At 41.8% G+C, this 22,322-nt stretch overlaps 1 protein-coding gene across 5 annotated transcripts in view; it reads left to right on the top strand.

Annotated features, from left to right (window-relative positions):
* Positions 1-22,322, top strand: part of LOC116661556 (CUB and sushi domain-containing protein 2-like) — a 125,436-nt gene that overhangs the window by 37,894 nt on the left and 65,220 nt on the right. The gene's annotated exons all lie outside the window — the stretch shown is intronic.

Raw genomic sequence — 22,322 nt, 5'->3', positions numbered from 1 at the left:
AAACATGTTTTGAAATAGGAAATATGAGACTTCCGGTTTTATTCTTATTTCTCAATATTTTATTTTTCTGGCTATTTGAGGTCCTTTGAGATACTGTATAAGTTTTAGGATTTTTTTACCCCAATTTTTGGTAAAAAATACTACTGGGATTTTGATAGTCATTGAATTGAATCTGTGGATCGCTTTGGGTATTATGGCCATAGTAACAATATTAAGTCTTCCAATGCAAGAACACAGGATAGCTTTCTGTTTATTGCCTTTAATTTATTTCAGCATTATTTTATAGTTTTCAGAGTGTAAGTCTTTTGCATTTTTGGTTAAGTATATTTCTAATTATTTTATTCTTTCTGATGCTATTGTAAGTGAAATTGTTTTCTTTATTTCTTTTTGGATTTTTATTGTTAATGTATGGAAATACAATTAATTTTTGTGTGTTGATTTTGTATCCTGAAACTTTGCTGAATATGTTTATTAGTTCTAACAGGTTTGTGTGTGTGTGTGTGTGTGTGTGTCTGGTGTTTTAAGTTTTTATGTTCTGGTACATTAAAGATTATGTCATCTGCAAACAGAGATAATTTTATTTCTTCCTTTCCAATTTAGGTGGCTTTTATTTCATTTTCTTGCTTAATTGCTCTGGTTAGGATTTCCAGTACTATGTTGAGTAGAAGTGGTGAGAGAGGGCATCCTTGCTTGTTCCTTATCTTGGAGGGAAAGCTTTCAATTTTTCACCATTGGGTATGATGTTAGCTGTGGGGTTTTTACACATGCTTTTTATTATGTTGTTGTAATTTCCTTATATTCCTGGTTATCTGTGTGTTTTTATTATGAAATGTTGAATTTTATCAAATTCTTTTTCTGCATTAATTGAGATGATCAGGTGTTTTTATAACCTTTGTTCTGTTAATGTGATGTATTACATTGATTAATTTTTGTATGTTGAGTCTTTCTTGTGTTCCAGGAATAGATCCCACTTGGCCTTGGTGTATAATCCCTTTAATGTGCTATTGAATTCAGCTTGATAGTATTTTGTTGAGCATTTTTTTTTTTTGCATTAGTATTTAGCAGGGATATTGGTCTGTAGTTTTCCTGTAGTATCTTTGTGTGATTTTGATAGCAGATCAAAATCATAATGCTGGCCTCATAAAATGAATTTGGAAGTGTTTCCTCTTTGTCAATTTTTCAGAAGAGTTTGAGGAAGATTGGTTTTAATTCTTATTTAAATGTTTGGTAGAATTCTCTGGTGAAACCTTTGAGTCCTGGGCTTTCCTTTGTTGGGAAGGTTTTGATTAGAGATTCAATCTCCTTACTCGTTATAGGTCTGTTTAGATTTTTTATTTCTTTATGATTCAGTCTTAGTAATTGCATGTTTCCAGAAATTTATTCCTTTTTTTTCTAGGTTATCCAATTTGCTGACCTATAATTGTGAATAGAAATCTCTTGTGATCCTTTTTATATCTGTGGCATCAGTTTGAATGTCTCCTCTTTCATTTCTGATTTTTTGTTATTTGAATCTTCTCCCTTTTTTCTTAGTCTAGATAAGGGTTTGACAGTTTTGTTGACCTTTAAAAAATCTTTGTTTTTTAACTTTTTCTATTATTTTCTTATTCTCTATTTTGTTTAATTTTGTTCTACTCTTTATTATTTCCTTCCTTTTGCTAACGTTAGCTTTAGCTTGTTATTCTTTTTCTATTGCCTTGGGATATAAGTTAGGTTGTTGATTTGACTTTTTTTGTTGTTGAAATTTTCTTTTTTAATGAAGACATTTACTGCTATAAATTTCCTTCTTAGTACTGCTTTTGCTGCATCCCATCGTTTTGGTATGTTGTGTTTTCATTCTCATTTGTTTCAAGATGTTTTCTAATTTCTCTTGTGATTTCTTCTTTGACCTATTGGTTGTTCAGTGGTGTGTTGTTTAATTTTGACACATTTGTGAATTTTCCAGTTTTCCTTTTGCTGTTGATTTCCAGTTTCATTTCACTGTGGTCAGAAAATATACTTAGTATGATTTTAGTTTTCCTAAATTTGTTAAGACTTATTTTGTGCCTAACATGTGATCTATCCTGAAGAATGTCCTGTGTGTGCTTTAGAAGAATATTGATTCTGCTCTTGTTGAGTGTGGTGTTCTGTATATGTTGTTAGGTCTAATTAGTCTACAGTCTTGTATTAAAAGACCTACCATATTGAACTTCTTGCTGGTTGATCTATCCATTACTGAAAGTGAGGTATTAAAATCTCCTACTATTATTATATTATTGTCTATTTCCCCCTTCAATTCCTTAATGTTTGCTTGATGTGTTTGGGTGCTCTGCTGATAGGTGCATATATATTTATAATTATTATATCTTCCTGGTGAATTGACCCTTTTATCATTATATAATGTCCTTTTCATGTGTCTTGTGAGAGTTTTTGACTTAAAGTTTATTTTCTCTGATATAATTACGGTTACCTCTGCTCTTTTTGGTTACTATTTGCATGGAATATGTTTTCCCACACTTTCAGCATATGTATGTCCTTATATCTGAAGTGAGTCTCCTAGACAGCATATAGTTGGATCGTGTTGTTTCATCTATTCAGCCACTCTATATCTTTTACCTGGGGAGTTTAATCCATTTACATTCAAAGTAATTGCTGATAGAGAAGGACTTACTATTAACATTTTGTTAATTGTTTTCTGTGTATCTTGCTGTTATTTTTTGTCCCTCTTTTCCTCTCTCACTGCCTTCCTGTGTTTTATTTATTTGTTTGCAGTGGCATGCTTTCATTCCTCTCTCATTTTCTTTTGTGAATCTTCTATAGTTACCATAGGGGATAACATAAAATATCTTATAGTTAATACAATCTATTTTAAACTGATAACAACTTAACTTCAATCCCGTACAAAAATTACTCCTTTACATCTCTCCCCTCTCCAACTTTATCAATGTCACAAATTACATCTTTTACATTTTGTATCCGTTAACTTAGTTGTATAGGTATAGTTATTTTTATGTGTTTATATTTTAATTCTATACCAGAATTAAAAGTGATTTTTGCACCACCATTTCAGCATTACAGGATTCTTTGTTTCTATATATTTACGTTTACCAGAAGGCTTTATAATTTTGTATGTCTTTGTGTTGCTGTGTCGTGTCCTTTTATTTCAACTTGAAGGACTCCCTTTAGTAATTTTTGTAAGGCAGTGGTGGTGAGCTCTTTCAGCTTTGTTTGTTTGGAAGGGCTCTTATTTCTCTTTCATTTTTGAAGGACAGTTCTGCCTGATACAGTTTTCTTGGTTGGCAGGCTTTTTTTTTTTTTTTTTTTTAAATCTTTCAGCACTTTGATTATATCTTCCCACTCCCTTCTGGTCTGCAAAGTTTCTGCTGAGAAATCCACTGATAGTTTTATGAGAGCACCATTGTTTGTGACTTCTGTCTTGTTGCTTTCGAGATTCTCTCTTTCTTTGTCTTTGACTTTTGACAATTTGATTATAATATATCTCAGTGTGGCCCTTTTCAGGTTCATTCTAGCCTTTTGAACTTCTTGAATTTGAATGTCCATTTCCTCCCTCATATATGGGATTATTTCTTTAGATAAGCTGTCTGTCTCTTTTCTCTCTTCCCTTTCTGGGACTACTATAATACATATATTTGTCCAGTCTGTGATATCCCTTAAGCCCCTTAGGCCTTCTTCACTTTATCCTTTTTTCTTTTTTGTTCCTCTGACTTAATCATTTCAAATGACCTGTCTTTGAGTTCACTGATTATTTCTTCTGCTTGATCAAGTCTCCTGTTAAACCCCGTTAGTGAATTTTTCAATTCAGTTATTGTATTCTTTAGCTTTTTAGAACCAAAATTTGTTTAGTTCTTTTATTTCTTTAAATAATTTGCCTCTTTGCTGATATTCTCATTTTATTCATGCATTATTTTCCTGAGCTCATGTAGTTGTCTATCTGTGTTCCCTTGCAGTGCACTGTCTTTAAATGATTATTTTGAATTCTCTGTCAGTAGCTCATGGATCTCCATTTCTTTAAGTTCAGTTTCTGGAGATTAATTTTGTTTCTTTGATTGAGCCATGTTTCCCTGTTTTTCTCTATGTTCTTGTTTATTTTTTGCTGTGATTTGTGCGTTTGAAAAAGTAGTCACCTTTCCTCATCTTTATAAACTGGCTTCATACAGGGGAAGACCTCCAATTAACCTGGCTTGAGCCTCTGGAAGCAACTCAAACCTTTTTCAGGGATATGTCTTCTCTGGGCTTGTGCATGTAGTTTCTCAATTACAGAGCTTTGCCATTTGCTTTTTAAGGAGCTTGTAATGTCTTGCTCCCTCTGGTGTCTGTGTCACTGTAGGTTCCCTGGTCCTGCAACAAGCCCTGAGCTCTCTTTTGTTCTCTGTGGCCCCCAGGCATCCAACAATGCTGATTCCTTATTTGTACTCCAGGTCAGACAAGACAGAAACCAATTTCTTGGGCAGTTCTCTGAAAATCTGGAGCATTGGACTTATGTTCCCCTCTTCTCGTTCCTTCCCAAGGGAGAGGCTGCTAGTTGGACTGTTCTCAATTGTGCTGAGCCGTGCTGGCTTGGAGCTATTGTGGTTGGCATGAAATGGCCTTTCTCAACTGTTTCCCTGTGACTGTTTTTGAATTTGAGCTTGCCTGGGCTACCATGACTTCTTAAGAAGTTTCTGGAGTTCTCATGAAGACTTTTAGGCCATATATTGTTAAGTTGGGATATCTGTTGGGGAATAAAGCCCAGAGCTGCTTATTTTGCCATTTTGCTGATGTCATTCTCTAGCCCCGTTTTAAAAGCCCCTCCTCTAGGCACTCTTTCCCTCTGTCCCTCAGCAAAGACCACTGTACTGTAAGGGATGTGAAGGCCTTGCTGGGCCATAATAAATACTCTCCCGCCCAACAGTTGACCACGGGGCATGTGACGGTTGAACGTAAGCGTGTTTCTGTTCTGTCTGACCAAGTGCATCCTGTATGGTCTGCATGCTTCAGGTGAACATGTGCTCTTAGCCATTTTAGGGACAGATGTGTTTTGAGAGGATGTTATACTTGTGAGATCTGTCAGGAGTCAGAGGTCCTGGGTACCAGCTCCACCACTCCAATAGATGTGACACTTCTGGTTTCTCTCTAATTGTGCATGATCAGACTCACACTTCCTTCTTGGGAGGTACAAGGAGAAATGGGTACTTCTATATCCTAAGAATCCACATGGGAGTGTCACTGGGAGGCTGTGGGAAACAGAGACAACAGATTTCCCAGCCTATGCTAACATACTGGACCTAAGAGGTGACCCAGCCAGAGCAAAGCTTAGCTCACAGCAGTGAGGATGAAGCTGGCTCCACCTCTCGCTCTATGTCCCTCTTTTCTCCTTTCTATAAATTCCCTGCCCTTCCCTGTTATACACCTTCTTGTTAGCTGCCACTCAACCAAGAATATTTTCAGGGAAGGGTCAGATTGCCTTGTAGAAGGCTCTAGTAAATATCCATTGAATTGGCTTGAATTCTGTTCTTTCTGTAGCCCCTTGCTACTCCTCAAGCCAGTGTGCTTCATCACAAATCCCCAGCATTGGGACCAAGTAGATTGTAGAGGGCCCTACAAGATTTTCCTCTTTACAGATTCTCCTATTAGAAGACCTATTCATTCATTCATTCATACATTCAACATACACTTTTGATTTTTCTCAAGGCCACCCAGCAGATGGCCTTGGGAATTTCTGCCAGTCTGTGGCATAGTGAGACCATTTTGGTGTGCCCACAGGAGAAGGGAGGATTCTTCAGGATTTCTGGAGACCCTTCAGGATCTCTCATCCATAGAACTTGGCAGAGCAGTTCTCTGGGAAGCCCTTTAAGTGACTTCATGTGCTGAGTGTCCGAGGATGGGGCTCTCAGCTGGAACAAGGATGCTACTGGCACAGTAGGCAAGTTGTAAGCAGGGCCTGCCTGGGTTAGAGGAGGCTCAGGGTGAATGAAGACCTCTAAGGCCAGCACCGGGCATCTGAGGAAATAGCCTTGGGGATTTCTTCTAAGCAGAAGTCTGAGGTCACTGGGGCGACTTCTGAATCAGATGCTTCCACGTGTCCAGCCTCATTGTGCTGTTCACCATGACTTGCATGCATATGGGTAAGGAGCAACAATGGAGCTGTGATTTCTCTTTAAGGAGATTCTACAAGGAAGTACATTTCTTTGTTACTCCCTGACACAATTTTTAGATTATCTATCTACCCACTCATATATTTTCCCCTCAGTTCATTCAAGTTCAGAGAGACAAAAAGAGAGAGAGAGGTTTTGAAAAAATTAATTAAAGTCTCTTCTAGGACTAGGCATGTCATCCCTGTGCTTTCTCTTGGGTCAGGTCAAGGGTGAGGGGGACAGGGCTGTAATGGAATCACATCCAGCCAGAAGCTGGTCATCTCTTTTAGACTCCATGCTGCAGCTGGCATATGGCCTGCCTCATCATCTTTCCCTCTTCCTTTCTCCTTCCATCCTTCTTTCCCTCCCCATCTTCCTCCCTTCCTCTGTCTCTTTCATCCCAGTGAAGTGGTAGAGCAGATGCTTTGAGGTATCAGTCTCAGCAGTCAGACAAACCTGTGTTTGAACATCAACTTTCCCACCTATTATTGTATGTGTGAACTTGGGCGAGTTACTTAACCTAAACCTCATTTGTTAAGTAGGGTACAAAGTAATACCTACCTCTTTGGTGTGTGGTGAGGTTTGAAAGAAGTAACGTGAGTAAGGAACTCAGCATTGTGTGTGGCACATAGTCAGTGTCTGATACATGATGGCTGAGATTCCTTTAACCCTGTGCTTGCTGATATATGCTTCCTTTGGCAGCCTTATGCTGGCCCCTCAAAGATATAGTGGCGAACAATGCAGACTTTGCTCTCTGCCCTCAAGGAGCTCATTCTGGTGGAGAGGTGGAAGCAGTGAGCAATGGCACTCACTCCCCAGCTCTAATTCCACTGTGGGCTGGATCTGTGAGTCTTTTACTCCAGACTACTTTCAGATAGAGCCACACCAGCTGGTTTGGCTTCCTGAGCCTTTAGAGAGCTGGGCTCATATGAGTTGTGCATTTGTGAGTGCACTGGATTGTAGTTCATTCATTCCTGGAACACTTATTGCCCTGCCATGTGCCAGGCACTGTTCTAGGCACTAAGGACGCATCAGTGAATAAAACAGAGACTTTGCTCTTGTGAAGTGAATGTTCTAGTGGGAAGAAATAGACAATAAACACAGTATGCTAGTAAATTCATAGGGTGCTACAGAGTGATACACACTGTGGGAGGAAGGAAACACAGAAGAGATGAGGGAGATTGGAGGTTCTAGGGATGGAGGTGGGGAGGTGGGGTGTACTTTTATCAAGAGTAGTCAGGGTAGACACCTTTAGAAGGAAGTATTGAGCAAAGACTTAAAGGAGAAGAAGAGGATTGCCTTGTCTGGGGTAAAGAACTTTGCAAGAAGAAGAAAAAGAAAATACAAAAGCCCTGAGGCAGGAGCGTGGCAGCTTGTAGGAGGAACAGGAGGGAAGCAAGCACGGCCGGGGAGGGGTGAGCAAGGCAGGGAATCTCCATGAGAGTGGAGAGTGTGTCTGCCTGGTGCCTGGCAGGTGGTAAAAGTACAGTGAGTATTGGTTGAATGAATGACTTTTTACTGGCATCTAGGCTGGTCTGAGCCGGGCCAGGCCAGAACTGACCCATTGCTAATTTGCTTGAACAGAGAAGGCTGATTTAAACTCTCCCTGCTGATAGGAACAATTTTCAAATCACCAACAGAGCTCGTATAAAATTCAAATGTGCAGTCAAGGAACATCAAAATACAAAGCCCTTTCCTTAACGTGTAAAAAGAACGGCACATCTGCTGAGGAGTGGGAAAAACAAAATGAAATTACAGATGACCTTTGAATGCCTAATTTAAAAAAAAGTCTGTACTGAACTTCCCCTTTAGCTGCTGTGAAAGTCTCCATGAGTGAGTTCCCAGCAGATGTCCAGTCTGAAGCTGTTGGAGGAATGAAGGGGGTAGGCCATCTGCAGAGGAAGAGGCTGCACCCAACTTCCGGTGACCACGTGCCATGTCTTCTCTTACTTTGACTTTCAGGATGTCTGATTTTTAGCTCAGGTCTCCCCGCCCCTCATCTCCAGAGAGCTAGTCTCCCACCTGTCCCACTCCTTACTGGCTGCTGAGGATTAAGTGCTAGGAACAACTCAGGAATATACTCCTAAGGGACCTCCCCCTTCTTCCTCACCCCAGGCCTCCTGTGCAATCCATCTTTAGTGTGACTTCTGGTTCTGTCTGGCCTAAAGCTGGAGGATGTTGTCTTAGGCACTCAGGACCTGACTGGAGCTCCCGTGCTCTCTGCCCTCATCTCTGACCTATCTGCTCCTAACCCCAGCTCTCCCTCTTTCCTCTGCTTCTTCATTTCTCCACCTCTTTTCTTCCTTTCTCACCTTGTGCAGAAATCCTAGGAGTGGTTGGACAGGCATCCCAGTGGCCCAGGGTCAGGAGAAACAGTCCCTGAGGACGTCAATGGATCAGGACCATGGATAGGGCTCTTTTGCTCTATGCAGCGCAACCATTCACTTGGGTCAGCTGTCTCAGGGCATCTGTGTGAAGGTGACCATGAGACCCCCTTTATCAGACAGAGGGGTGGGGGCCTTAGTGACTAAGGGACTTGATCATATCCTTTGCTATGAAGTGGCAAATTAAGAACCCAGGCTTTCAGATTCTTTCCATTGCACCATGTTAGGTTCCCCACTCCCCATTTTTTAAAATTAATTTTCAAATATGGGTCACATGAGACCAAAGGGCTTGAGGTTGCCTCTGTCCATTAGAGATGAGGCCGGTACCACCATGGATGTGTGTATTAGAAGAAAAATAGCAGCCATGAGCTTTTGATAGATAAAGAAACAAATGAAAAGGAAAAAAAACAAAAGCACAGATGACAACTGGACATGTTAATCTATTTACTCAACAAATATTAACTGAGTGTCTGTGAAATGCCAAACTCCATGCTGGGGATTTAATAGTGAATCAGATGTGGTCTTTGCCATCATGAGGCGCTCAGGGTGTTGGAGAGACAGAGACATAAGATTGGTTTCACAATTTCACAAAACAAGCTTGGTTTTGACAGTTCACTCCTATTTCCCAAGTTATTTTTTTTTTCTTCTGGGAAACCTAATGGGTGCAGAATTCCCCATGCAGCCTCCCTTCTGATGCCATGCTGAGCCTCACTATAGTGGGCTCAACCCCCAAAAGGCAAGCAGTAGGGCAGAAGCTTAGGAGTTTGAGCTGAAATGATTGACACTTAACAAAAGGGGTCCCCAAGGCAACCTTCTTTGTCTATCAGAGTGCTTTAGGAAGAGAGATGATTTATCACATCGGCCAAAATGGGCATCTAGTCCCCCACCCCCACCTCCCAATCTGTCCACCCATCCATGGAGTAGAGGTTAAGAAGACAAGATTTGACACCACATTGCCTGGGGTTGAGTACTGTTTTCACCACTTATCAGCTGTCTAACCTTGGACAGGTTACTTAACCTTCCTGGGCCTCAGTTTCTTTGCCTGTAAAATGGGAATCATAATAGGACCTATCTAGTACAGCTGTGAAGATGAAATGAGTTATTAGATGTAAAGTGTGTTAAGACAGCACTTGGCACAGGAAAAATGTTGAATGGTCTATTATTACTAGACTAAACTCTATGAGGGCAGGGGTAGTGCCTGGGACACCGTGACTGCTCCATACTTTTTAAAAAATGAGTAAATAAATGACTTTACTAAGACCTGAACTGCTGTGTGTGGGCCCTGTCCCTTGAACCAAAGCCACGTCTCAAGTGTCTTCTCAGCTGAGGAGAATTCAGTGATAGCTCCCTAGATTTGCTCTGAAAGACCCAGCCGGGAGCAGGGCCAGCCTGGCAGAGACACCTGTCCCCAGGTACACCTGGCCTCTTCTCTTGGTGCTGATCCAGGGACGTAGCACAAGCCCCAGAGTGAGAGGCTCTGCCGTCAGCAATGCAGAGGTACCTCTGCTGGTCCAGGATTCCCTGTCAACATAAGAAACAACCCCTGGCTGGTACTGGCTCAAAATGATGACAGATGAGCTGCATCTATATCACCAGGCAGGGAAAATCATATTTGGTCCACGGTGGTGGCTTCTGTGTTCAGCATGTCCAGGAGAATCAGAGAGCCTGGAGTTAGAATTAGGAAGCTGAATGGCAGGGGATTATTCCCACAGAGCAATTGGATGTGGTACAGGGACAGGCTTGCTGCCTTACCCCTCTCCCATGCATTGTTTTGTGCTTTTGCTGCACACATCCCCAGCTTGAGAGGAAGATGGAGACCCTGCTTTGTTTCCATGTCCCTGAGGCACAGCAACTGCGCTAAAGCTCTTTTCACTAAATCCCAGGCTTTGCCCCTGGAGCTGGGTGCAGAGTAGAAACAGGACCGTAGCTCAGGAAGTGTGTCCCCAGATGGTGTGTGGATCTTTGCAGCCTGGCAGAGGGAGGAGCCTGAGCTTTGCTTTCACACTGACCTGGGTTTGAATCCCAGCTACCTCTTTGACCTTGAGCAGGTTCTCAAGCCTTTAGAAGCTTTGGTTCCTCACCTGTGAAGTGGGGGCGGGGTGGGGGAGGGGGCATAACAGCCATTTCAAAGGGTCATTGCTAATGTTAGGGAGATGATGTTAGGGAAGTATGGGATGTTAGGGATAAATGTTGGTCCCCTTCTCAGACCTGCACAAAAGCACCCATCTTTCTGAGTGTGTATGTGCTCTCTGCTGTTCCCCTGGGATCCAACAGCGAGGTCTCCCTGAACCACTCATCAAGTGAAGACACGGTTAGTAAGATGGGCCATGTCTGTCTTCCTCCTGTACTCCACCGTGACCTCCTTGAGGGCATAGACCCCTTCCGATCTGCCCCCGGCCCACTGCAGCCCCCATGCACCCGCCTCCACACATATACAGCCTGGAACAGGCTGCTCTCCCCAGACTTGCTACACGAAAGCTGGAATTTGGCTTGAAACTCTGGGATTCTGGATAGAATCCAGGGCATTTCTAACATGGATGGAGAAAGCTGCATCTTTATTTTCACTAATCTCCTACTGAAACCTAGCATCTCTCTTAATCACGCATGTAGGCAACAAAGCACAGCCGTGTTAGCAGTACCTGTGAATTTGTCACTGATAAAATCACAGGTATTTTCATAGAACATTCCCGTAGTTGCAGCTATCTAGAAAGAACATTTATGCTTTGAGCTAAAGTATTTATCAGGCCCACTGCTAGATCTTGCTAATAATGCATTAATAAAGGAGCACCTTTATTACTGTATGACAAACTTGAGAAATATTTTGAAAACTATATTTCAGTATAACTGACTTCCTTTGTAATTCTGTGTATTTTACTGTATGCATTTATTAAGATCACTTGAGAAGACTTCGCCAGGCTGCCAAAGGGGGCGGTGGCATGACAAAGTGAAGAACATCTAGTCTGGGAGGTCCATGGGTGGGCTTCTTTGGCCTGCAAATCCCCTAAAATGAATGAAAAAGGTGGGAGGCTAGGTCATTATGTATATGTGACTTTTGCTCATAGTCAACATTTGGCAGTGTCTGGAGACATTTTTGGTTGTCCCAACTGGGAGGTGCTACTTGGCATCCAGTCGGTAGAGGCCAGGGATGCTGCGAAACATCTCACATGCACAGGACAATCCCTCACAACAAAGAATTATCCTGCCCCAAACGTCAATAGTGCTGAGGCTGAGAAACCTTGGACTAGACCATCACACATTAATGGAAATTTCTCGGGTTGTTAAGATTTCTAGGGAAAAAAAAAATCGATGCACAACTTCATTAGAAACACCTGTGATAATTGTCTCATCCAACACTTACTGCACATCTACAGTATCTACCAGGAGCTGGACGCTGAGACTGCAGAGAGGAGTCCCACCTGGAGGAGCTCTGGGTCTGCAGCTTAGTAGGATGCGTGACCCAGTAGAGTGGCATGCAAGATACAGCAATTATGCAAATCTCTAAGGGGGCACCTGTTGTCCAGGCAATGTGCTGGGTGCTAGGGATACATGTGACTGTGACAGATCATGGTCTCTACCCCTGTGGGATCCACACCTCTCAGGGACACAGACACTAAATGATGCCATGACGTGTGCTGTGAGTGATGACGGAGATGCAGGGCTCTGGGAGGACACATGGCGGGATGTGTGCTTGGGTGAGTGTTGGGGTGAGGGCAGTACACCTTCGTACAGATGTCAGTATGGTCTCCTGGGGAGCTGAAGTTTCAGCTGAGACCTAAAAGGTGTATAGGAGTTGGCCGGACGAGAGGATGGGGAAAGGATGCTTCAGTCAGAGGGAGCAGCAAGTTTGAAGAGAGGGAGCAAAAGAACATGGAGCATCAGAGGAACCACACCAGCCTGGCTTGGGCTGGAGTGTCACTTAAGGGAAAGAATGGCAAGAAAGGAAGCCCGGGAGAGGAGCGGGGGTTGGCTCAGGGGCTCTGTGGGGTGTCTTGTGTGCCATATTTAGTACTGAGGGCTTTTCCCAGAGGAGCCATTGAAGGATTTTAAGCAAAAACAGCTGGCTACTTTTGTTTTGTTTTGTTTTGTTTTGTTTTGTTTTTTGTTTTTTGAAAGGCATAGATTGGGAGGGAAGAGGCATGGAATTTGGTGGATGGCTATTGCAGTGAATGATTGAGAGTGAGAGTGAGCAAGTGAGGGGCAGGGGGAGCATAGAGAGTAACTGCCCAGGAAACCAGGGGAGGCTTCTCAGAGGAGGTGCTGTACGAACCTGGAAGAGTGAGTTAGGTTTGCTAGGCTGAAAAGGTAGGGAAAGGGCATTCCAAGCAATGGTCCAAGCATTGCACAGGCCTGAAAGAGCCTGGGGTGTTTGTAGATGATGGGCTATTTGGTATGAGAAGCATAATGTGCAGGGGAGAGGGGCTAAGATGAGGCCTAGTGCCAGCATCTCTATGACCCTCGCCTCTTGTTTGCTCCTAGTGGGTGATGGCAGAGGCCAAAGACACTGTTGCCACTGCTTCTCCCATCTTTCCAGACCAGGTAACTCTGCAGAAGGCAGGTGTAGAGATGGTTCAGAGTCCCACTGTAGACGTGAGGTGTATGGTCAGCTCTCCATGTGCAGGTGAGACGTCTTCAGTGGGCATGATTTACCCGGCATCTGCAAGGCTCTCCTGCATTTCCTCTTAGGGCAATTTCATTGATTACATTCCTTCTACAAATCCGTAGCTCCAGCCCAGACTGCACTCTCACATTCCAGTCTACAGCCCTAATTGCCTTCTGGCCATCTCTGTCTGGATGTCCCACTGGCTTCTCCAACTAAATTTGTCCAAAAATTGACCTTATCAGTCAATAAATATTTGCAGAATTGAATTGAATTTTCCTGCCAAACTTCTCAAAAGAGTTATCTCCTTAAAATTATCATTATTTGTAGACAACATGATTGTGTACCTAAAACACCCAAGGGAATCAACTCAGAAATCTTTAGAATTAATAAGAGTTCAGAAACCCAGTTGGATGCAAGATGAATATATAAAAATCAATAGGTTTTCTGTATATCAGTAATAACCAGCTAGAAAAAAATAATGGGGAAAAATGTCATTCACTAGAGCAACAAAAAATGCATAAAATATCTAGGAATAACCTTAACAAGATGTGACAGGACCTATATAAAGAAAAATAGAAACCTTTACTGAAAGATTAGCTGGTATTTATCCATCACGTATAGTGTGTCAGGTACTGTGCTGAGCATTTAGCAGATATTATCACATTAATCTGTACAAGCATCCTAGCAGGGTATTAATTTTAAAGATGTCGAAATGGAGGTTTCAAGAGTTTACTTAAATTGTCCACAAAGTATTAAGTGGCAAAACTAAAATTTGAACCCAAGCTCTTAACCGTTTCACGAAGCCACCTCCAGAATACACCATACATACACAGACACAGGAAGTTGGTAGATGCTGTCTGAGTATTATAAAAAGATTTCTTCATTTCACTCATCCATTCATTCCAAAGATACCTACAGAGTGTCTACTGTAGACAAGTACTGAGCTCTGTGCTAGAGATAAAAATGTGAGTAAAATCTCAAGGAGTCTACGGCTGGAGAAGCCACGTACACATATCATCATATATCACCATTGGTGAAGCCAGTGATATTCACTGGTTCACTAGTTAATTCACTAAGGATGAGCAAGCCAAGGAAGAATACTTGTTATTAGCTTGAGGGTCCCAAGAGGGCTTTCTGGAGGAAGTAACAAGCCTTAAAGTGCCTGGAGTTAGCTGGGCAAGGGAACTAGAGAGAGTATTCCAAGTGCAGAGAGCTGGCTGGGCAATTAATATGCGTGGATCCCTCATTTAACCAGCGACTCTTCTGTGAGCATCACTGTGTGCAGGTACAGGTCTGGGCACTGGAGAGAGAGGGGGAACAAGACAGCTCCCCTGCTCTCATGGGGATTGCATTCTAACTGGGCTGGAGGGGTACAGAAAATAAACAAACAGGGAAATAGATGTTGGAGAATGCTAAGTGCTGTGGAAAGATAAGCAGGCACCTGGAGCACTGGTTTGAGAGGAGGGAGGCCTGGATTTTATTTCGAGTGATCTCTGAGGAGGTGGCATTTTGACTCAGGCTGAAGGAAGTGAGGGAGTGGGTCACATAACTCTTCGGGAAGAGCTTTCTGGGCTGAAGCTGGAGCAAGTGCAGGGTCCCAAGGTGGGCGTGTGATGGGCTTAGGCAGCCTGGCTGATGACAGGGATAAAGGGATGAGAGACAGGAGAGGAGGTCAAGGAGCAGTGGGGTGTCCCTTGAGGTAGGGCTTTTGAGGTATGGCAAGAAATTTGGCTTTTATGTTGAGTAGGATGTGAAGCCCGAGAGAAATCTTTCTAAATGTCAATAAAGGAAAAAATACTATCAAGAAAAAGACAAGTAAATTTGACTACCTGTAAAAACCAAGCATCTTAATCTACATGAGAAATCTAAACCAAACAAAAAGCACACGACAGGTGAGAAACAACATTTGCAACCAAAATGACAAAAGAGTAAAATCCTGATTCTACAAAGAGTACAAATTGGTAAGAAAAACAATAAGAACTTATGGAATAGGAACATAAAATTTAGATACCTTTGTATGTCAGACATCATAGAATTAAAGGCCAAAATGTCTACAAATGTATATGTAGGGTGTATGATGCATAGAAGATACAAAAATGTAAATCAATAAGATAAACATCACAATGGAAGATGAGCCAAAAATTTTGTCAGATAGTTCCTCTATCTGGGAGAAATTAAAATGGTCGAGGAAAGTTGAAAAGATGTAAACTCTGAATCACAAGGCGATGCTGAATAGAACAAGATAGCATTTTTTTGCATCTGTCAGGTAGGCAAAAACTTCTCAATAAGATAATACACAATGTTGGCAAAGATGCCTTGAGACAGGCATTCCTAGACGTGGCTGTTGAGAATGTGATTGGTACATGTTTTCTAGAAAGTGTTTGGGTGATCCAGAGCCAAAGCCTCAGAAATCCTCGTACATTTTGACCCAGGAACCTGTGCTTTTGGAAGTCTGTCCTAAGTGAATCATCCAAGAACAAGTGCATGAATGACAACCTGAAGACTCTAGCTCTCCAGGATTGTCCTAGAGCCCAGCACAGGTCTCGGCTGTGTTTGGTAGCTGCCTTGGCTAGAGAGAGGCATGGGTGGGAGAAGACAACCCAAGCTGGGTACTGAGAAAGAGAAGCATGGTGTCTTTGGATGAAAATTCACAGCAGCATTCCTGTCTCAGGGCTGGTCACCAGAAGTGAAGAACAGGTAGCCCTTTTCTTGGATGCAGTTCAGCATTTCATAGGCATGAAAAGACATCGAGCCTCTTGGGCATGGCCTCCCACTCGACGTTTCAATCTGGTGTGGCTGCTCAGGGTTTTAACTTTGTCAGCTCAGTAACTAACCAACATTTGATTCCAGGGAGACTTCCAAACGAGTCTGGCATCCAGCCCTATCTAACCATCTCCAACGGCACCTGCCACCGAGGTCAGCCAGCTTCATATGGACAATACCCTACAGCCGCCCCCCCCCCCCCCCCCGCCGGAAACCAAAGCTGGACACAGTTCCTGCATAAGTGAACATTCATTCTGGGACTCTGGCCACGGAAAAGCATTTTCCACTGCACTGACCAGCATGCTGTCACCAGACCTTACTAAGAGTCCAGGTCTCATTTATAATGGAAAAAAAACCCCAGAAACAATTTAAATGTTTAGAAATAGGAAGAATGGTTGAGTAAACTGTAGTATAACCATATACTGGAATGTGGTGCATCCTTTTAAAATGCTGTGTATGAATAGATTCAATATCTTGGGAGAAAAGCTCATGTTATAATGTTTACTGAATTGTTGCAAAAGAAAACCGAGAAATGACCTGAATGGCCATCAACGGGGGAGTGGTTCAATAAATTGAGATACATCCATGCGGTGGAATATTACACATTTATATAAAAAAATAAGTTAGATATGTATCTACTGACCTGGAAGGTGTCCCTGATGTATTGTTAAATGAGAAAGCAAGTTGCAGAGAAATGAGCTAAAGTACCATCTCATTTTTAAAGCAAAGTGATACAAATTCTCCCGGAGCGTGGAATGTGTCCATTTGTTTGCATGAAAGAGGAGAAGGTTGGAGAGGGACACATACCTGCCTGTTAACTTTGGAAGCTTTGGAGTGTGTGGATGGGGGCGAGATCAGAGATCCATTTGTCTTTTTAATACATCTTTGGCTTGCCTGTATGCATATCCTGGCATATTACAAGTGCACGTTGCCTTTTGTCACATAAGACTGAAGAATAATTCACTGAAAAAAGAGCCCACAGAATTACATATACTATATTATTGCAATGATGTGAAATATGCATGGAACATTTTAGGAAAAAATAAAGAAAATATTAACAGCAGTTGCCTCTGGAAGGAAGGTGAGATTGTAATGTTTCCTCTTTTTTATTCTTGCCTCTATTTTCCAAATTTTCTACAAGGAGCAAATTGTATTCACTATTGTTTAAAATGTAATGACCTCTGCCGTCTCATTAGCCAATCTTGCCTTTATTTATGACAATCTGGCCTCTGTCCACCTTGTCACCCACCACCTGTCTTTACTGAAATTCATGTATCCATACAGCAAATACTTACTGAATTCTAGGCACTGGGGATGCAGCAGGAACCAGGACGGGGCTCCCATTCTCAGCATCCTTACTTCCAATGGAGTCCCTTTCTCCTGTATGGAACTACCCTCTGGTTCTCCTCCCACCATTCTACCAGCCTCCCTGCTTCCTACTCTATCACTTTTATTGTCCCTATCTGCCAAAGATGTTCCCAGGGGCTCTGTTCTGAGCCCCTCTAGTTTCTTTCTCCACAGCGGGAGATCATATCCAGGTTCTGAATCAGAAACTGCAGACTCACACAGGCCTGGGAGGAGGCAGCTGTTGGGATGCTGGGGGTGGTGGTGAATGTTGGTGTCAATGGTTGCCCAGGACACGAATGCGGATGGTCCTTAAGGTGTGGCCCCTGTGGGGTCAATGCTCCAGAATCATTCTGGGCATCTCTTTACCTCGGTCCTGCCACATGGAGGTATTTGTTTATGCCCAATCTATGATCCAGGCCCCATGGCCCGTCACAGGGTCTAACCTAGAGGAATGAATGCATGAAAGAATGAATGATGTGGTGTGATGACATCACCAGACAGGTTTTAGAGACGTGAGCCAAGTAGATCTGTCAGTGAGGTGAAGTTCAGGAAAGTGAACTGGGGGCTCCGCTGAAGGTTGTAGAGATGAGCTTTATTTCCTTATGATTGTAGTTGAGTATTTTTCTGGTTTCTGGGCTAGTTATGTCTTCCTTTGTGAACTAACTTGTTCAAGACCCTGACCAGTTTTTCAATTATAATATTGTTGTTTTCCTAGGATTAGTAATAGTTCTTTCTCTATTAAACGTATTACTTATCCACAAAACTTCTTGGTGGGCCCTTTGATTTTATTTCTTTCTTTAACCTACACATGCTTTTTGTATAAACTATCGATCTTGTAATATCTTCCATAGCTTTTACATTCAGAAAATGAGAGTCAGATAATTATTTGGGTATATTTTCCTCTAATTATTTTTTTGCCTTTTTTCTTTTTTAAAAAAAAAACTTCTAACTCTTTACTCCATCTGGAATTTGTTTTAGTACATGGTGTGAATTGACGAGGTAACTTAATTCTTTCCTCAGACATTTAATTAGTTGACCTTGCAAAGTGTTTTTCTTTTCTCATTGATTTTTAATGCTGTCATATACATATTTTAATTTTTATGTGGATTTAGGGCTATTCCTGTAATGTTGTTTCATGTTCTGCCTGTCCAGTCTTGGACCACCTCCATGTTATTTGCATAAACATCACTGGTGATTCTGTTTAGTATCTTGTAGGATTAGAATGCCACAGTTCTGCCTTTTCAAAAAATAACCGTTGTCTGCGACTGTCCATTTTTCCAGTTAAACTTAGGTATCCTTTTTTACTAAATTTAAAACAGGTTGCTGGGCTTTTGATCAGAACTGCATTAAGCTTATAAATGAACTTTTCAATAACTTTTCAAAAGGTTAATATTCTAAATTAACCTTTCAGGAGTTCGTCTTTCCACTCAAGATTATGTTATGTCTCTCCAATTATTCAAATTTTTTATCCCTCTCTAAAAGTTATTTTTATACAGTGACTGCCCATTTCTGATTAAGTTTATTTCTATTTATTATATGCAGTTTGTAGTTATCATAAATAAGACCCTTTTTCTTTCTGTTTTATTTGTCACCGCCATATGGAAATGTCATTGATTTTGTGTACTTACTTTGCTTTTGGCTACTTTACCAAAATTTTTTATTAGTTCTAATAGCTTTCTAATTGATTCTCCTGGGTTTTCTGGGTATATTAATATATCATCTGCAAATCATATTTTTGCTGGCTCCTTTCTCATTTCTTTTTCGTGGGTTGCATGGATTAGCTTTCCAATAAGGTGTGAAATCTCAGAGGTGATAGTAACATTTCTATCTCATTCCTGATCTTAATCAGGTGTTTCAACTGTAAGTGCGGTATGGGTTATTGTTCTAAAATGGATGCTCCATCATGCTAAGGAAATATTCTTTCTCCTACTTCCAAATGCTTATTTTAATCAGGGTTACATGTCTAATTTTATTAAATGCTCATTTAGCATTTTTTCAGAAGACCTTAACTGTTTTTCTCTTTTAATGGGATAGTTTGTGCTATCCTTCTTTTTTAAAAGAGATTTTTTAAATAGTAAAGTCATTTTAGAGATTAACTGTCCTTTGTCAGTTAATCCCTAAAGTGGGCTTTAGAAAATTTTAGTGTTGAGTCAGTTTATGTGTATCATAATTGAGAAGGTGGATCTGAAGTGGACCCCTTACATTTGAATCCCATCTCTGAGTAACAGTGTGACTTGGGCCCCCACCCTTAATTTCTCTTTGCCTTAGTTCTTCATCTGTAAAATGGAGATGATATGAACAGTACCCACCTCATAGGGCTATTGTGAGGATTAAACAAGTTAATATATATAAAGTTCTTAGAAGAGAGTCTAACTAAACACTCACTGAATACAAGCAATATATTAAATGATTGAAAACTTGCCTTGTGTCTGGTACTGAGCTTGGGGTATGGATTTAGAGATAGGAAATCTCAAGGATGGTCTGTCTTCACATGGAGCTTATAGCCTGGTGAGAAGACAGGTGCTTATGAATCAATCACATGGAAGCATGGAAATTTGCTTCTATGATAAGTGCTACCAACGACAGACACTGGTGTCATGAAAGCATGTAATAGGGGGTGTGAGCTAGTCAAAGAGACACTTGACTGAGAGCTGAAAGATAAATATGCCAAAAAGGGAGGGAAGAGTGTTCTAGGAAGTGAGAACAGCATATGCAAAGGTCCTGTGGCCAGTACAAAGGACTGCGAAGGGTGGGGTTTGTTTTTTTTTTTTTTTGCTAGTTTTATTGAGAAATAATTGACATACTTCACCATATAAACTTAAGGCATACAGCATGATAGTTTGATTTACATATATTGTGAAGTGATTACCACAGCAGGTTCAGCTAACATTCATTTTCTCATATAGAAACAATGAAAAGAAAAGAAAGAAGAAAAGAATAAAGGGAAAAAAATGTGATGAGAGCTCTTAGGATCTTTTCTCTTAACAACCTTCCCATATATCATACAGCAGAGCTAGCTAGAGTCATCATGTTTTACATTACATCCCTAGTACTTATTTATTTTATAACTGGAAGTTTGTATCTTTTGACCAGCTCCCTCCAATTCCCCTTTCTCCCCATCCTTCACCTCTGGTAACCACAAGTCTGATCTCTTTTTTCGATGAGTTTGTTTTTTGTTGTTGTTGTTGTTGCTTGGGGTTTTGTTTGCTTTTTTAAATTCCACATGTAAATGAGATCATGAAGTATTTGATTTGTTTTTTTCTGTGTAACTTATTTCACTTAGCATGATGTCTTCAAGGTCCATCCATGTTGTTGCAAATGGTAGGATTTCCTTGTTTTTTAATGACAGTATAATATTCCATTGTGCGCACATGCACGTGTGTGTGTGTGTGTGTGTGTACACATATTTATTTATATTTGTTTACCAACTTATTTATCCATTCATCCCTCAATGGACACTTAGGCTGTTTCCATGTCTTAGGTATTGTGAATACTGCTATTATGAACGTGGAGGTTTAGATACCTTTTAGAAGTTAATGTTTTTGTTACCTTTGGATATATTCCCAGAGGTGGAATGCTGGATCATATGGTAGTTCTATTTCTAATTTTTTGAGGCACCTCCATGCTGTTTTCCATACTGGCCATACCAAATTTACAAACCCACCAACAGTGCACTAGGGTTCACTTTTGTCCACATCCATGCCAGTGTTTGTTATCCGTTGTTTTTTTGATGACAATCATTCTAACAGGTGTGCTATCTCCCCGTGGTTTTAATTTGCATTTCCTTCATGACCCGTGATGCTGAGCATCTTTTTATGTACCTTTTAGCCCTTTGTATATCTGCTTTGGAGAAATGTCTATTCAGGTCCTTTAGAAGGGCAGGGTTCAACTGGAAAAGCTGGTGGACATGAGGCTAGGAAGTCACTAAGGACCAGACCATGCAGAGAGCCTCACAGGTCTACAAGTGATTTTTCCTTGTTGAAGAGCATTGAGGAGCCATGGAAGGGTTGATGTAGGTGGGGGAAAGGGGAGGTGACCTGATCAGATTTCTGTTCTGAAAAGACACCCCGAGCTGTTGTGTTGGCAAGGACCAGAGTAAATGTGGCTGGCCAATTAGGAGGTTATTATAGCAGTCTAGGGGAGAGAATGATGTGGGGTTAGGGGAAGTGGAGATAGAGACAGGGTGATAGGTTGTCCATGTGGCTGTGAAGGAGAGGAAGATGTAAGGAAAGGGTAGGGAGGGGCGTCACGAGCCTGAACATCCCAAAGGAGGTGTCGGGTCTGGAGCTCAGAGGGAGGTCTGGCCTGGACTGTGAAGTTGTGAGTCATTGGGGCACAAGGAGGCAGATCCTCTACTGGACAGAGAGGAGGAGAGGCTCCCACACTGAGCCTGGAAAGGAGCCAGAGAAAGAGCAGTGGGAGGAAAGATGGAGATTGCGGTGATGCGAAAGGAAGCTGGGGTCCATGCTGCTCAAGGCATTGTTGCATCACCAGGGCGCCAGGTAGACGAGCAGACTCTCAGGCCCCAGAATCTGCATTTCACCCAGGTCCCCAGGCGATGCCTGTGCACAGCATAGTCTGAGATGCTCTGGTCTGGGCGGTGGGAGGGCTGTTTCCAAAGGGAGGTGCGAATAGCAGCTTTAGAGGCAGCTGAGAGAGAGGTCTGTGAAAATGAAGACCGAACAGTATCCCCTGGACCCATCAGTGACCTTAGTGGACCTGTTTGGGTGGATCAACAGGAGCAGAACGCAGAACTGACAGGGCTGGAAGTAAGGAAATGAAGACCGAAAGTATAGACAGATTGTGTTTTCTAAAAATTCGGCTGTGAAGGGGAAGAGAGTGACAAGGCTGGAGGGAAGTGAGGAGTGGAGGGGGAGCTGTTTTCTTAACGATAGAGTCTTGAGCATGTTTAAAATGGGAAAGTTCTAGTGGAGAGGAAACGACTGAACACGTACATATAACATACATAAGAGAGGAACATATATGAGGTTCTTGAAGATTAGGGAGGGATGGGATCCGAAGTGCACACTGGAAGGAATGTGCTTAGATGGAAGGAGCAGAGGTTCATCTAAGACAGTGTGGAGTAGGCTAGACGGGTTTGCCGTTGGGGAGACAATG

This window comes from Camelus ferus, chromosome 35 (genome assembly GCF_009834535.1).
Source record: "Camelus ferus isolate YT-003-E chromosome 35, BCGSAC_Cfer_1.0, whole genome shotgun sequence".
Classification (NCBI taxonomy): domain Eukaryota; kingdom Metazoa; phylum Chordata; class Mammalia; order Artiodactyla; family Camelidae; genus Camelus; species Camelus ferus.
This window is presented reverse-complemented; position numbering and strand designations above follow the sequence as displayed.